This window comes from Saimiri boliviensis, chromosome 6 (genome assembly GCF_048565385.1).
Source record: "Saimiri boliviensis isolate mSaiBol1 chromosome 6, mSaiBol1.pri, whole genome shotgun sequence".
Taxonomy (NCBI): domain Eukaryota; kingdom Metazoa; phylum Chordata; class Mammalia; order Primates; family Cebidae; genus Saimiri; species Saimiri boliviensis.
The window spans coordinates 23,796,577-23,813,439 of NC_133454.1; the positions used below are offsets into that span (position 1 = coordinate 23,796,577).

At 42.2% G+C, this 16,863-nt stretch overlaps 1 protein-coding gene and 1 non-coding gene across 2 annotated transcripts in view; both read left to right on the plus strand.

Moving 5' to 3' along the window:
* CLNS1A (chloride nucleotide-sensitive channel 1A) overlaps positions 1-16,863 on the plus strand; it is a 155,599-nt gene that overhangs the window by 78,462 nt on the left and 60,274 nt on the right. The gene's annotated exons all lie outside the window — the stretch shown is intronic.
* On the plus strand, positions 339-399 carry LOC120361004 (U7 small nuclear RNA). Its single transcript, XR_005577368.1, has one exon. It is a non-coding gene; the product is annotated as a U7 small nuclear RNA (small nuclear RNA).

A 16,863-nucleotide genomic window follows, 5' to 3' on the forward strand; every position in this document is an offset into this window, starting at 1 on the left:
AGAGTGGCTTAACAAATTTACAGTGCTGAAGGAAAAATACTTTTATTGTAGAACAGTATATCCAGTGAAAATATCCTTTAGACATAAAGGAGAAGCAAAGATTTCCCCAGACAAACAAAAGCTAAGGTATTTCATCAACAGGCCTGTCCTACCAGAAATGAAAAGGGAGTTCTTCAATCTGAAAGTAAAGAATGTTAATGAGCAATAAGAAGTCATCTGAAAATATAAAACTTACTGGGAATAGTGAGTACACAGAAAAATACAGAATATTATAACACCACAATTTTGGTATGTAAACTACCCATATCTTCCATAGGAAGGTTAAAAGGCAAACCTGTCACTGTTACAGCTCTTTTAGAATTTGTCCGGCAGGCTTTCTGGTTTTTACCAGAAGCCTCCCTCACAGAAAATGAACCTGTCAAAAATAATAACTACAACAACTTTTCAAGACATAGACCATATAATAAGATATAAATAGAAACAGCAAAAAGGTAAAAAGCAAGCAGATGAAGTTAAAATGTAGAGTTTTTATTAGTTTTCTCTTTGCATGTTTGTTATTTCATTTGTTTATGCAATCAGTGTTAAGTTGTCATCAGCTTAAAATAATGGTTGAAAGATATTATCTGCAAGCCTTATGGTAACCTCAAATAAAAAACATACAATAAGGCCAGTATGGCGGCTCACGCCTGTAATCCCAGCTCTTTGGAAGGCTGAGGCAGGCAGAGCAGGAGTTTGAGACCAGCTTGGCCAATATGGTGAAACCCTGTCTCTACTAAAAATACAAAAATTAGCCAAGTGTTTGGCACATGCCTGTAGTCCCAGCTACTCAGGAGGCTGAGGAAGGAGAATTGCTTGAACCTGGGAGGTGGAGGTTGCAGTGAACCGAGATGGAGCCACTGCATTCCAGCGTGGGTGACAGAGCGAGATACTGTCTCAAAAAAACAAAATGAAACGAAAACAAAAAAAAAAAACACAAAAAAAATAAAAAGCAAGAATTTAAAACATACCACCAGAGAAAATTACCTTCACTGCAAGGAAGACAAGAAGAAAGAAAAGAAGGAGGTGAAGACTACAAAACAACCAGAAACCAAATAACAAAATGGCGGTAATAAGTTCTTACTGATCAATAGTAACATTGAACATAAATGGACTAAACTTCAGTCAAAAGACACACAGTGGCTGAATGGATTTAAAAAAAAACCAAGATCTAGTACCTGCAAGAAATACACTTTTCCTCTAAAGACACAAAAACATTGAAAATAAATGGATGCAAAAAGATATTTAATGCCAATGGAAACCAAGAAAGATCAGGAGTAGCTTTTTTTTTTTTTTTTTTTTTTTTTTTTTTGAAACAGAGTCTCACACTGTTGCCAGGCTGGAGTGCAATTGCACGATCTCAGCTCACTGCAACCTCCACCTCCTGGATTCAAATGATTCTTCTGCCTCAGCCTCCTAAGTAGCAGGGGTTATAGGCACCTATCACCACACCCGGCTAATTTTTTGTATTTTTAGTAGAGATGGGGTTTCACTATGCTGGCAGGGTTGGTCTCGAAATCCTGACCTCGTGATCTGCCCACTTCAGCCTCCCAAAGTGCTGGGATTACAGGCGAGAACCACTGCGCCCAGCCAATAGCCATAATTGCATAAGGCAAAATAGATTTCAAGACAAAACTATTTTAAAAGACAAAGAATGTCATTATAAAATGATAAAGCGGTCAATTTAGCAAGAAGATGTAACAGTTATAAAAACATAGGCACTCAACACAGAAGCACCCAGATATATAAAGCATGTATTATTAGAGTTAAAGAGAGAGATAGACCTCAATACAATAATAGCTAGAGGCTTTTACACCACATTTGCAACATTGGACAGATCATCCAGACAGAAAATCAAAAAAGAAACATCAGACTTCATTTGCACTATAGACCAAATGGACCTAATACAAGATGGGAAGATCACCTGAGATTGGGTGTTTGAGACCAGTCTGAAACATGGTGACATCATGTCGCTACTAAAAATACAAAATTAGCTGGGCATGGTGGTGCATGCCTATAATCCCAGCAACTCGGGGGACTGAGGTGGGAGAATCACTTGAACCCAGAAGGCGGAGATTGTGGTGAGCCGAGGTCATGCCACTGCACCTGAGCCTGGGCAACAAGAGCAAAACTCTGCCTCAAAAAAAAAAAAAAATGCAAAAAAGAGAGCTAGAAAAGCAGGAGTAAATCAAACCCAAAATTAGAAGAAGAAAAGAAATAATAAAGATGAGTGCAGAAATAAATGCATATGAAATGAAGAAAACAATACAAAAGATCAACAAAGTGAAAAGTTGCATTTTTGAAAAGATAAACAAAATTGTCAAAACCTTTAGCCAGACTAAGATGAAAAAAGAGAAGGTCCAAATGAATAAAATCAGAGATGAAAAAGAAGATATTATAACCGATGCCACAGAAATTCAAAGATCATTAAAGACTACTATGAACAACTGTATGCCAACAAATTGGAAAACCTAGAAGAAGTGAATAAATTCCTAGACACATACAACTTACCAAGATTGAATCATGAAGAAATCCAGATCCTGAATAGACCAATAATAAGTAATGAGATTAAAGCTGTAATGAAAGTCTTCCAGTAAAGTAATGCTCAGGACCCAATGGCTTCACTGCTTAAGTCTACCAAAATTTAAAGAAAAACTAATGCCAATCCAACTGAAATTACTCCAAAAAATAGAGGTGGCAGGAATACTTCCAAACATTCTACAAGGCAAGTATTACCCTGATACCAAAACTACACAAAGACATATTGAAAAAAGAAAACTACAGGCTAGCATCTCTGATGAACATTGATGTAAAAATATTCAACAAAATATTAGCAAACTGAATTCAACAACACATTAAAAAGATAATTTATCATGACCAAGTGGAATTCATCCCAGGGATACAAAGGTGGTTTAACCTACTCAATCAATGTAATACATCATATCAACAGAATGAGGGACAAAACTTTGATTATTTCAATTGCTGCCAAAAAATTTGATAAAATTCAACATCCTTTCATGATAAAACCCATCAACAAACTGGGTATAGACTGAACATGCCTCAACACAATAAAAGCCATATATGGCAGACCCACAGCTGGTATCACACTGAATGGGGAAAAACTGAAAACCTTTTCTTTAAGTTCTGGAACAAGACAAGGATGTCCACTTTCACCACTCCTATTCAACATAGTACTGAGCAATCAGAGAAGAGATAGAAATAAAAAGCATCCAAATTGAAAAGGAAGAAGTCAAATTGTCCTTGTTTGCAGATGATAAGATCTTATATTTGGAAAAACCTGAAGACTCCACCATAAAACTACTAGAACTGACAAATTCAGTAAAGTTGAAGAATACAAAATTAACATACAAAAATCAGTAGCATTTCTATATTCCAGCAGTGAACAATCTAAAAAAGAAATCAAGAAAGTAATCTTATTTATAATAGCTACAAATAAAATATCTAGGAAGAAACTCAACCAAATAAGTAAAATATCTCTACGATGAAAACTAAGAAACATTGATGCAAGAAATTGAAGAGTACACCAAAGAAGTGGAAAGATATTCCCTGTTTATTAATTAGAAGAATCAATATTGTTAAAATGTCTATATGCTCAAAGCAATCTACACATTATATGCAATCCCTATCAAAATATAAGTGGCATTCTTCACAGAAATATAATCTTAAAATATATATGGAACACAAAAGACCCAGAATAGCTGAAGTCATCCTGAGGAAAAAGAACAAAACTGGAGTCATCACATTACCTGACTTCAAATTACACTACACAGGTATAGTAACCAGGACAGTATGGTACTGGCATAAAACCAGACACATAGACCAATGAAACAGAATAGAGGACCCAGAAACAAATCCATATAGCTACAGTGAACATTTTTTTTTTGGAGACAGTCTTGCTCTGTCACAAGGTGCTAGGCTAGAGTGCAGTGGCAAGATCTTGGCTCACTGCAACCTCTGCCTCCCAGGTTCAAGCAATTCTCCTGCCTCAGCTTCTGAGTAGCTGGGACTACAAGTATGCATCACCACACCCAGCTAATTTTTGTATTTTTAGTAGAGATGGAGTTTCACCATGTTGGCCAGGATGGTCTCCATCTCTTGACCTTGTGATCTGCCCACCTTAGCCTCCCAAAGTGCTAGGATTACAGGCGTGAGCCACTGTGCCCAGCCTACAGTGAACATTTTTGACAAAGATGCCAACAACACACGTTGTGGAAAGGACAGTCTCTTCAATGAATTGTGCTGGGAAAACTGGATATCCATATGCAGAAGAATGAAACTGAACCCCTGTCTCTCACCATATACAAAAATAAAATAATTGAAGTGGATTAAAGACTTAAATCTTAAGATCTGAAACTGAAACTACTAAAATAAAACACAGGGAAAACTCTCTAGGGGTATTTTGTGGGTCTTTCATGTTTGGCTTTTTTCTTTTTTTGCAGAGAACAATTTATTGGGGGGGAGAGAGAGAGAGAGAGAGAGAGACAGAGAGAGAGAGAGAAAAAGAGAGAGAGAGAGAGAGAGGCAGCTCCCATGTTACCATGGGAGAGGATTCAGGATTCAGAGAAGGAATCCCCATATATGGCTTTTATTTGTAGCTATTGGGCAAGGATTTCTTGAGTAATACCTCTTAAGCACAGGCTACCAAACAAAAATGGACAGATGGGATCACATCAAGTTAAAAAGCTTCTACACAGCAAAAACAATCGACAGAGTAAAGAGACAACCCACAGAATGCAAGAGAATATTTGCAAACTATCCGTTTGACAAGGTATTAATAATCAAAATATATAAGGAGCTCAAACAACTCAGTAGGGAAAGATATACTAATCTGATTAAAAAAGGGATAAGAGATCTGTATAGACATTTCTCAAAAGGAAACATATAAATAGCAAACAGGTATTTAAAAGGGTGCTCAGCATCACTGATCATCAGAGAAATGCAAATTAAAACTACAATGAGATATCATCTCACCCCAGTTAAAGTGGATTTTATCCAAAAGACAGTCCATAACAAACACTGGTACAGATATGGAGAAAGGGAACCCTCACATACTGTTGGAGAGAATATACATTAGTACAACCACGATGGAGAATGCTATAGAATTTTCTCAAAAAAAATTAAAAATAGAGCTACCATATGATCCAGCAATCCCATTGCTAGGTATATACTCAAAATAAAGGAAATCAGTATGTTGAAGACATATCTGCCCTCCCATGTTTACTGTGGCACTATTAACAATAGGCAAGATTTGGAAGCAATCTCAATGTCCATCAACAGAAGAATGGATAAAGAAAATGTAGCTGGGTGGGGTGGCTCACACCTATAATCCCAGCACTTTGGGAGGCTGAGGTGGGTGGATCACGAGGTCAGGAGTTTGAGATCAGCCTGACCAATATGGTGAAACCCCATCTCTACTAAAAATACAAAAATTAGCTGGGCATGGTGATGTGCGCCTGTAATCCCAGCTACTCAGGAAGCTGAGGAAGGAGAATTGCTGGAACCCAGGAGGCAGAGGTAGCAGTGAGCCAAGATTGCACCACTGCACTCCAGCCTGGGTGACAGAGCAAGACTCTGTCTCAAACAACAACAAAGTGGCATATATGGAGTACTATTCACCCATAAAAAAGAAAAATAAGAATGATCTTGTCATTTGCAACAACATGGATGGTATTGGAGGATATTATGTTAAGTTAAATAAGCCAAGCACAGAAAGACAAACTTCTCATGTTCTTACTCATTTGTGGGAGCTAAAAATTAAAACCATTGAACTCACTGAGTGTAGATTGATGGCTACCAGAGACTGGAAAGGACAGTGGGTGGGAAATGGGGATGGGTAATGTATACAAAAATATAGTTAGATACAATGAATAAGGTTAATAGCACAACAGGGTGACTGCAGTCAGCAATAATTTGTTGTATATTTTAGAATAACTGAGCGAGTACAATTGAAATTTCTGCAACACAAAGAAAGGATGAATGCTTGAAGTGATGGATACCCCATTTACCCTAATGTGATTACTACACATTGAATGCCTGTATCAAAATATCCCATACATTCCGTAAATATATACACCTAGTTTGTATCCATAAAAATTAAAAATTAAAGCAAAATAAAATTTTCTGGCTTTATCTTAGATGTTTTACCACCAGCTAACACATATAATATTAATAATTAACATCTCCAGGAATAATCCAGTATTGAAGACCCAATGCTCCACCAAGGGAACCTTGCCCTCCCATGAAAGAACATTTTAAGAAGCTGCTGACTTACTCTACATTGCTCCAGTGTGGTACTGCCACCCTTGGCCCTGGGCAGACAGGGCCCTGTCACTCTCCATCCCACTGTGGAGTACCCACCTTGAAATTTCTAAGTTTCTCTCTTTTCACTGGGACAGGTTGAGACGAGTAGTGTTCTCCAGGTGGGATGCTCCAAACTAAGTTTCTCTCCTTCAAGTGCTCTCTCACCTTCTTCCTAGTGCATGCGGTCAAACAGATGTCCTGAGGAGTTGCAGAATGTGTGCCTATGGGGTTGTCTCAGAGCCCAGTGGCCAGGCCACATTTCCAGGACAGCCTGTAGGGCAGATCACTCCTGCTGGCCAACATAATATTCTTTTACTGGCTCATGTGAGGTTGGGCCATTAGGATGGTGCTGATGAAGATTTGGGTTGACTGTCACTGACAATCAGACACTGAGCTGCTATACCTTAGCACTTAGTTGATCTTCCCCATCGTATATTTTAGAATTTCTGCTGCTACTCCATTACTGACCATTTGGCTTGGGCTACATATGTGGACCCGTCCACTGATTGTTGTCTGTGTACACTGTGACACCTCCTATTCATTTTTTCTTCTTTGAAGACAGTCTTGCTCTGTTGCCAGGATGAATCGCAATGGCGTGATCTTGGCTCACTGTAACCTCTGCCTCCTGGCTTCAAGTGATTCTTATGCCTCAGCCCCCTGATAGCTGAGGTTACAGGCATGAAGCACCACGCCCAGCTAATTTTTTTATTTTTAGTAGAGATGGGGTTTCACCATGTTGGCCAGGCTGGTCTCAAACTCCTAACCTTGTGATCCCCCTGCCTCGACCTCCCAAAGTGCTGGGATTACAGGTGTGAGCCACCATGCCCAGCGACACCTGTACATAGCACCCTTGTGCAAATGGGCCACTCATCTATTCTGCCTGCTGATGTCAGTGTACCACTGACATTGAAAAAGATTACATTCAAGGAAATGCAATGATAACAGCCTAATGAGTTCAAGAGAAGACGTAGTTGAAAGGCAAGTCGTGTGTTTGTGCCATAAAATCTGAAATGATAATTTAACAATACTAGCAAATGAGTTCTCATTTCCATGCAGACTGTGGGTAAGACGTGTATTTGTGTTCATCAATGAAGCATAATAATCTTTATGACAGAATTGCTGGAGCCATGTGCATATTGGTGGAAGATGTAGTGTCATGAGTTAAAGGTTTTGAGGATCAGCAGAGGCCAAAAGGTCTGTATTGCTTCCATCCAAACAGGTTCCAAACAGTCATGGCATTATGAGTAATAATAGCATTGCTACCTTCAGGAGTGGGAGCTATAAAATTAGCAAGGAATGGTGCATTTGAAAATAAAGAAGGTCAGGTATGATGGCTCATGCCTGTAATCCCAGCACTTTGGGAGGCTGAGGAGGGAAGATTACCTAGGTCAGGAGTTTTGAGACCAGTGTGACCAATATGGTGAAACCCTGCCTATACTAAAACTACAAAAATTAGCCAGCTGTGGTGGTATACACCTGTAATCCCAGCTACTGGGGAGGCTGAGACAGGAGAATTGCTTGAACCTGGGAGGCAGAGGTTGCAGTGAGCTGAGATTGTGCCATTGCACTCCAGCCTGGGTGACAGAGGGAGACTTCATCTCAAAAAAAAAAAAAAAAAAAAAAAAAAAGAAAAGAAAAAAGAAAGAACATAAAAAGTTCCGAAACCAGAATAGAAAGACATGACACCTGGACACTACAAAGCATCTTCATGTGCACTGACTTGACAACAAACAATATCTGAATACCTCTTCTGTACTCATTATTCTAAATTTTAATCAGTAAATCACCATAGCTCACAAGCGCTCATCAGTTTTGCAATTTATTTTAAAACATATTATTAATATTCCCTCCACCTGCACACACTCTAGACCAGGGCCTTGCACACTCCAGGGAAATAGTTTTTTGTGGAAGGTGGTGGCAGCAATTTTGTACCCGCCTCCACCCCACTGCCTCTTGGGACATTTGCATTGTCTGGAGACAGTTTTGATTGTCACAGCAGGTGGGAGTGGGGTTTGCTACTGGCATCTGGCAGGCAGAGGCCAGGGATCCTATGAAACATCCTGCATTGCACAAGATAGCACCCAGAACGAAGAATTGATTTGGTTCCAAATGCTATTGCTAACATTGAAAAACTCTGCCCCAAAGGCATCCCTGTTCTAGTAAACTCATTCTTGGGCTTGTCTGTTCCCACAGAGCAGTGTTTTTCAAAAGGAGCCACAGACCACTGCCTTAGACTCACATGGATGTCATTTTAAATGCCGATTTACAGATCCTTCCTCAGAAAGTGACTGGAGATTTGTGTGTTTGTGCTACTTTGTGTGAGTATCTAGGGGAGCCTTTCAGGCAGAGGAACAGCAAAAAGAAGGAGGCCAGTGGGCAGAGCAGGGTGAAGGAGAGGCATGGTGTTGGGAGATGAAGCCAGAGAGGGAGCTGAGTGTGTCAGGTCACCCAGGGTTGGGCAGGCGAAAGGGTCAGGGGTAAGAGATAAGCAGAATTGGAGGATACAGACTCTGATAGGATCTTGGAATGCTGTGAATAATGGAGAAACTGCCGGAGACAGTGCAGGGGGAACTCTGTGGGAGGGGTTTTGCATTGCAATACCCACAACAACACAAATGCTTAAGTAGAGGAACAGGGCAAAACGGCAGGTGTGGCTAGAGTTTCCTGGGCTGGGCTGTCCTCACTGTTGGTTACTTAACTTGGCCTGGCCCAAAATGCCACAAGATGGCAGCATCTTATACTCATTTGTTTGGTGGCCATTCAGGCTCCACAGTTGACTTTTTCAGTTTAAAAATACTGAATAAAAATAGCACTTTGAGAGGCCAAGACAGAAGGATTGCTTGAGCTCAAGAGTTCAAGACTAGCATGGGCTATGTGACAAAACCCCATCTCTACAAAAAATATAAAAACTGATCAGGTGCGCTGGCTCATGCCTGTAATCCCAGCACTTTGGGAGGCCGATGTGGGTGGATCACGAGGTCAGGAGTTCAAGACCAGCCTGGCTAAGATGGTGAAACCTTGTCTCTACTAAAAATGCAAAAAAAAAAAAAAAAAAAAAAAAAAAATTAGCTGGGCGTGGTGGCGTGCGTCTGTAATCCCAGCTACTCAGGAGGCTGAGGCAGGAGAACCTCTTGAACCTGGAAGGCGGAGGTTGCAGTAAGCTGAGATTGCACCACCACACTCCAGCGTGGGCAACATAGTGAGACTCTGTCTCAAAAACAACCAACCAACCAAACAAACATTGGCCAGGTGTGGTGGTGCATGCCTATAGTCCCAGCTATTTGGAAGGCTGAGGTTGTAGGGAGCCAAAATCATGCCATTGCACTCCAGCCTGGGTAATAGAGTCAGACTCTGTCTAAAAAAAAAAAAAAGGGTGGTGGTGGTTATAGCCCAGATTTAGAAATGGAGCCATTTTAACAAGAAATGTCTATCTGGAAATAGAGTGAAAGCCCCTGTGTTCACAGAAATATTTTACCTATTCACAAGCGTTAGGCATTTGCCTCCATACAAGTAAGCAAGATTTAAAAAAATCATTTTCAATGCCATGTGAGAGTTATGCAAAATAGTAGATTGTAATAATTTCAAGTTTCCATCTGGGGCATCAGAGAGACCTGTGTAAAAATTCTAGCTCTGACACTTAGCTACATGATATTGGGCAAGTGAAAACTGTTTCAAACTTATTTCTTTATTTGTATAATTCCTACCCCTTAAGTTACTGTGAATATTAAATAGCACACATAGACCTCTAGGTGCCTGACACCACTCAATGAGTAGTACCATTATATAATAATTATTTATTGTTTTTCTTCAGCTTCCTAGTGCCAATGGTAGGAAACTTTAGTGATTGTCTAGTCCAATGCCACTCATCTTGAATGCACCTTGGAATCACCTAGGGAGCTTGAAAAGGTCTGCTGCCCAGGGTCCCAGCCCCAGAGGCTCTGGTCTGGGATGAAGCATAGTCATTAAGAGAGTCTCCCTCTGTCACTCAGGCTGGAGTGCAGTGGCAAGATCATGGCTCACTGTAGCCTCAATTTCCTGGGCTCAAGCCATTCTCCCACTTCAGCCTGCCCAGTAGCTGGGACTACAGGTATGCACCATAATACCCAGTTGAGTTTTGTAGTTTTTATAGAAATGGGGTTTTGCTGTGTTGCCCAGGCTGTGAACTCCTGAGCTTAAGCAATCCACCTGCCTTGGCCTCCCAGAGTCCTGAGATTACAGGCATGAGCCACCGCACCTGGCCCACTGGGATTTCTTAAAGTTCTCTGGGTGATTCTACTGCCAAGCAAGGTTTCAGAGTCCCAGCACCGGTAAGTGGTCGACTTGTGGGTTGGTAAAAGAATTTACTAACAACAGTATAGGTTTGAAAAAGGAAAGTTTATTAGAAAGGAAGAATGTTGCAGAAGGGTGCAGCGAGGAGCCTCAGTGAGCCGTCCTCCATGGGTTTTTCTTTAGGGGTATTTATGGTTGTAAAATGAGTTTCAGCATTCCAGAGATGTATAGAAATTCTGGTTACTTGTAAGTTTTACGGGGGGAAAGAAATCTGAAACCAGAAGCCTGCTTTAGATAACTGGAAAGTCCTTTTGGCGCGATCTCAGCTCACTGCAATCTCTGCCTCTCGGGTTCAAGCACTTCTTGTGCCTCAGCCTCCTGAGTAGCTGGGACTACAGGCACCTGCCACCAAGCCTGGTTAGTTTATTTTTAATTTTTTTAGTAGAGACGGAGTTTCACCATGTTGGCCAGACTGGTCTCAAACTCCTGACCTCAGGTGATCCACCTACTTCAGCCTCCCAAAGTGCTGAGATTACAGGAGTGAGCCACCAGCCCCACAGGGAAGTCTAATTACTTTTAATTTTCCCCAGATAAACAGTTTTACTTCTGGATGGCCTGTTTGATGGTCACCAGGTGGTCTTTGTTCCCTTCTAGATTCCCTTCAGATAAAGACTTGTCTCTAGGGCCTGCTCAATGGTCACCAGGTGATTTTCACTCTCCTCATTTTCCCCCTGACCAGTATTTTGGTCAAATCTTTGACCCTTTGTATTCCCCCGTGCTCATGTCTACCTGCTGCCTATTGGGATCTCAAGAAGGGGAAAATGCCTTAGTGAAGAGGGGTGTGTAGTCTGGGTACTTCCTGCTGAAAGGGGGCAATGAAGGGATAGCTTGCATTTTTCTCTTTCTTGCTGTGTCATGAGGGAATGAAGGGTCATGAAAAACTCATTCAGGATGGAGAAGACCGGATTTCATCAAGAGGCCCCATGCAGCGCGGTGGCTCAAGCCTGTAATCCCAGCACTTTGGGAGGCCGAGGTGGGTGGATCACAAGGTCAAGAGATCGAGACCATCCTGGTCAACATGGTGAAACCCCGGCTCTACTGAAAATACAAAACATTAGCTGGGCATGGTGGCGCGTGCCAGCTACTTAGGAGGCTGAGGCAGGAGAATTGCCTGAACCCAGGAGGCGGAGGTTGCGGTGAGCTGAGATCGCGCCATTGCACTCCAGCCTGGGTAACAAGACCAAAACTCCGTCTCCAAAAAAAAAAAAAAAAAAAAGAGGCTCCATGCAAATGAAAGTTGCTGTTACAGGTGGATATTGGGATTGCATAGCCATCTGTAGGTGGAATCTTTGTAATTTGGAAGATATAAATTTAATGAGCATGTTAAAAAAATAAAGCAGGGACCAAATATTAAAAGAATAATGATAAGGAACAAAGGTCCAAGGAAAGGGAGAAGCCAAGAGATTTTTGGAAACCAATTAGTAAAAGTTTTAGTCCAGTCTTGGTTACTTTGGGAAAGTGTATGTAGCCATTTGGTTGGTTTGAAAATTTCTTGGACATCAGTTTCCATTTATCTGGACACATTAAAGTAGGTGCAACAGGTTTTGTTGATGACAGCACAGACTCTTCCCTGTTCAGGTAGGAGGTAATCCATCTGTTACCAAAAACCATTCCTGCTAGTGAGTCTAAAGACTTTTCTATCACTGATATACTTGCACCCGTTTTTGCTAAGGCTTATTTTTTTTTTTTGAGATGGAGTTTCGCTCTTGTTACCCAGGCTGGAGTGCAATGGCGCGATCTCGGCTCACCGCAACCTCCGCCTCCTGGGTTCAGGCAATTTTCCTGCCTCAGCCTCCTGAGTAGCTGGGATTACAGGCCCGCGCCACCATGCCCAGCTAATTTTTTGTATTTTTAGTAGAGACGGGGTTTCACCATGTTGACCAGGTTGGTTTCGATCTCTCGACCTTGTGATCCGCCTGCCTCGGCCTCCCAAAGTGCTGGGATTACAGGCTTGAGCCACCGCGCCCGGCCCTGCTAAGGCTTATTTCAAGGGAGGTGGTAAATTCTTGTAGTGTGATTTCTTGGTAAGTGAAACCTTCCCAAGGTGTGAGAGTTGCAATAGTTCCCACAACTCCAGCCATAGGAAGTCCTAGGACCCCTCATCTAGAATGGAATTCTGAATTGAAAATTATGTTCAAGACAGTGATTTGGGTGGGAGCTATTGTTCCCAGAGTACAATCACTCTAATGAAGAGCATTATGAAGGTGGGATAGAGCCAAAGCATGAAAAGGATTTTAATAATTACTGGCAGTGCCACAAAGCTGCAAGAGTCTAGGAGGGGCAGGTAATATAATTTGAGGCTGTTTTTGGACTAAGAGGTCTACCACTGCTAAGGCTTTTAAGCAAGGGGGCCATCCCTGGGAAGCCAAGTCTGAAGTTTTTGAAACATATGCTAGAGGGGGCACTTAGAGGGCCCCAGATATTGGGCTAAGACTTGAAAGTAATTCCCCTTTGTGTTCATACAAAAAGAAAGGCTTAGTTGGATCTGGTAGGGCTAGGGCTGGGGCTGAGACTAAATCGTGTTTTAAAGTGTTTATAGCATGCTTCATATCATTAGTCCAGGATATAGGTTGTTCCTCACTTCCCTTGAGGGCTTCATATAAACATTTTGCTATTAATCCAAAGGAAGGAATTCATAATTTGCAAAAACTGGACATACCCAAAAGGACTGAAGCTGTCGTGTGGTTACTGGAGTTGTCATGCTTATGATAAGATCTTTTTTTTTTTTTTTTTTTTTTGAGACGGAGTTTCGCTCTTGTTACCCAGGCTGGAGTGCAATGGCGCAATCTCGGCTCACCGCAACCTCCGCCTCCTGGGTTCAGGCAATTCTCCTGCCTCAGCCTCCTGAGTAGCTGGGATTACAGGCAAGCGCCACCATGCCCAGCTACTTTTTTGTGTTTTTAGTAGAGACGGGGTTTCACCATGTTGACCAGGATGGTCTCGATCTCTCGACCTCGTGATCCACCCACCTCGGCCTCCCAAAGTGCTGGGATTACAGGCTTGAGCCACCGCGCCCCGCCCTATGATAAGATCTTTATGAGTGCTAGAGAGGCTCTTTGTACTAGGGTTTAAAACCCAAAAATTGAACCCATTATGTAAATATTTGTCCCCTAGAAGGAGATACTTTGCGCCCATAATCAGCAAGTTTATTTAGTACCAATACTGTATTTCAGCCTGAAACAGCCTTGTTAGGACTACTGATAAGTAAATTATCCACATACTGGAATATACTGCTGTCTGGGAGAAGCTGTGGAGTGGACAGGTCTTTAGCAAGGGCCTGTCCAAAAAAGCAGGGGCTATCTGAATCCCAGCAGCAAAACTGTCCAAGTTACCTGTTGAGTTATTTGAATATCTGGGGCTTGCCATTTAAAAGCAAACAAAAACTGTCTATCTCAGTGTACAGGAATGCAGAAAAAGGCATCCTTAAGATTAAGTAGGCCAGGTGCGGTGGCTCACACCTGTAATCCCAGCACTTTGGGAGGCCAAGGCAAGTGGATCATGAGGTCAGGAGTTCGAGACCAGCCTGGCCGACACAGTGAAACTCCATTAAAAACTCCTACTAAAAATCACAAAAAACAGTTGGCCAGGCATGGTGGCAGGCACCTGTAAATCTGGCTACTTGGGAGACTGAGGCAGGAGAATCACTTGAACCCAGGGGGTGGAGGTTGCAGTGAACCAAATCACACCACTGCTCTCTAGCCTGGGTGACAGGGTGAGACTCTGTCTTAAAAAAAAAAAAAAAAAAAAAAAAAAAAGATTTAAGTACAGCAAACCAAGCTGTGGTGGAGGGAGTTTGTTCAAAAAGGATGTAGGGGTTTGGGACAAGGATGACAAGGAATAACAGCTTTATTAATCATTCTAAGGCCCTGCAGTAGTCAGTAGGAGCCATCTGGTTTCCTTTTTTTTTTTTTTTTTTTTTTGAGACAGTCTCTCTCTGTCGCCCAGGCTGGGGTGCAGTGGTGCAATCTTGGCTCACTGTAACCTCTGCCTCCCGAGTTCAAGCAATTCTCTTGCCTCAGCCTCCCAAGTAGCTGGGATTATAGGCACATGCCACTACATCAGCTAATTTTTGTATTTTTAGTAGAGATGGGTTTCACCATGTTGGCCAGGATAGTCTCAAACTCCTGACCTCGGGTGATCTGCCTGCCTTGGTCTCCCACAGTGCTGGGATTACAGGTGTGAGCCACCGCACCCGGCCCATCTGGTTTCTTTATAGCTAAATTGGGACTGTTGCAAGGCGAGTTGCATGGGTGCAATAATCTATGGATTAAAACTTTTATTATTAGGAGCTTTAACCCTTTTTGTGCTTCTGGTTTCAAGGGATATTGGGGGGTTCTGGGGAACTTCCTGCAATTTTTTTTTTGAGATGAGTCTCACTTTGTCATTCAGGCTGGAGTGCAATGTTGCAAACTCAGCTCACTGCAACTTCTGCCTCCTGGGTTCAAACAATTCTCTGGTTCAGTCTCCCGAATAGCTGGATTTACAGGCACCTGCTACCACAACTGGCTGATTTTCGTATTTTTGGTAGAGACAGGTTTCACCATCTTGGCCAGGCTGGTCTTGAACTCCTGATCTTGTGATCCACCTGCCGTAGCCTCTCAAAGTGTTGGGATTACAGGTGTGAGCCACTGTGCCTGGCTGGGATTTTTAAGCTGAATGATGATGGGGGCAGCTGATATTAAATAGCCAGGAATAGAAGTATTCCAAACCTCAAATCGTGCTGTTTTAGAATGTGAGGTTCTACAGACTACAATGGCTCCTTTGGTGAAGTGTGAGTTAATACAAATGGAAGGTGAGGTCTTAACTGTAAATTAACTTATAATTTTGTGAATAAGTTGTGACCTAATAATGGGACAGGATAGTTTGGCAGGACTAAAAAGGAGCAGGTAAAGGAATAATCTCTATTTTACAAGGGAGTGGCAGTGTGAAACAGCCTCATTGAAGTTTTCCATCAATACCTGTGAGGAAAATGGAGGTCTGGCACATTGGGCCGTAATAGACATTTAAAGATGAAAACTGGCCTCCGCTTCTATAAAAGACCATTCTTTCCTGTGAAGCCACAATCAGATTTACCTGAGGCTCATCCACAGAGATGGAAAAGATAGCAGCCTGGACAGCCTCAAGGCCCTATCAGTCATCTAGAGGGTGACTTTCAGAGGCTTGATCAGAATTCAGGAAGAGTGAGAGGTCCTTGCTCTTGCCCTTGTCCTCGTTCTGTAGCAACGTGTCATTGAATAGGCTGGTGAGGTTGTTGCTGTGACAGCCCAAAAGAAAGAGACAGCCCCCCCATCACAAAGGAGGGAGGGACATTTTCTCTTTCAATGACCCTCTTGTTTGTAATGTGGATGGGTCCTGGGGGTGTTATATGACTTGGAGGTTTGGGACATTCTCTACTCCAGTGTCCTGGATCTCTGCAGCAATGACAGGTCCCCATTCTGTTAGTATTAAAGGGACAAGCCTTGGCGTTATTAGCTAACAAAAAAGAATATGCTGGTGCTGTCACCATGTAATTAACTTGACAACAGCCTTCTTCCTTCTCCAATTGAGCCTTTTAAATTTTGGATGTTTCCTCCCAGTTATTGAAACCTTAAGGCCGGGCACGGTGGCTCAAGCCTGTAATCCCAGCACTTTGGGAGGCCGAGGTGGGTGGATCATGAGGTCGAGAGATCGAGACCATCCTGGTCAACATGGTGAAACCCCGTCTCTACTAAAAATACAAAAAACTAGCTGGGCGTGGTGGTGCGTGCCTGTAATCCCAGCTACTTAGGAGGCTGAGGCAGGAGAATTGCCTGAACCCAGGAGGCGGAGGTTGCGGTGAGCCAAGATCGCGCCATTGCACTCCAGCCTGGGTAACAAGAGCAAAACTCCATCTCAAAAAAAAAAAAAAAAAGAAAGAAAGAAAACCTTAAAGGCTGCCTTTAATAAAGTAGGAAAGGGGGTTTGTGGATCTTGCTCTAATTTTTGGAGTTTTTGTTTGATATCTGAGGAAACCTGACTTACAAAATGTATGACCAGAATAGATTGGTCCTCAGGACTTTCAGGGTCTAAATTTGTACATTTATGCATGGCCTCCACCAATCTAGCTTGGAAAAGGACAGCGTTCTCAGATGACTCTTGGGTGATTTCTTGTAATTTAGAAAAATTAACAGGGTTTATTACAGCCTTTTTCAGCCTTCC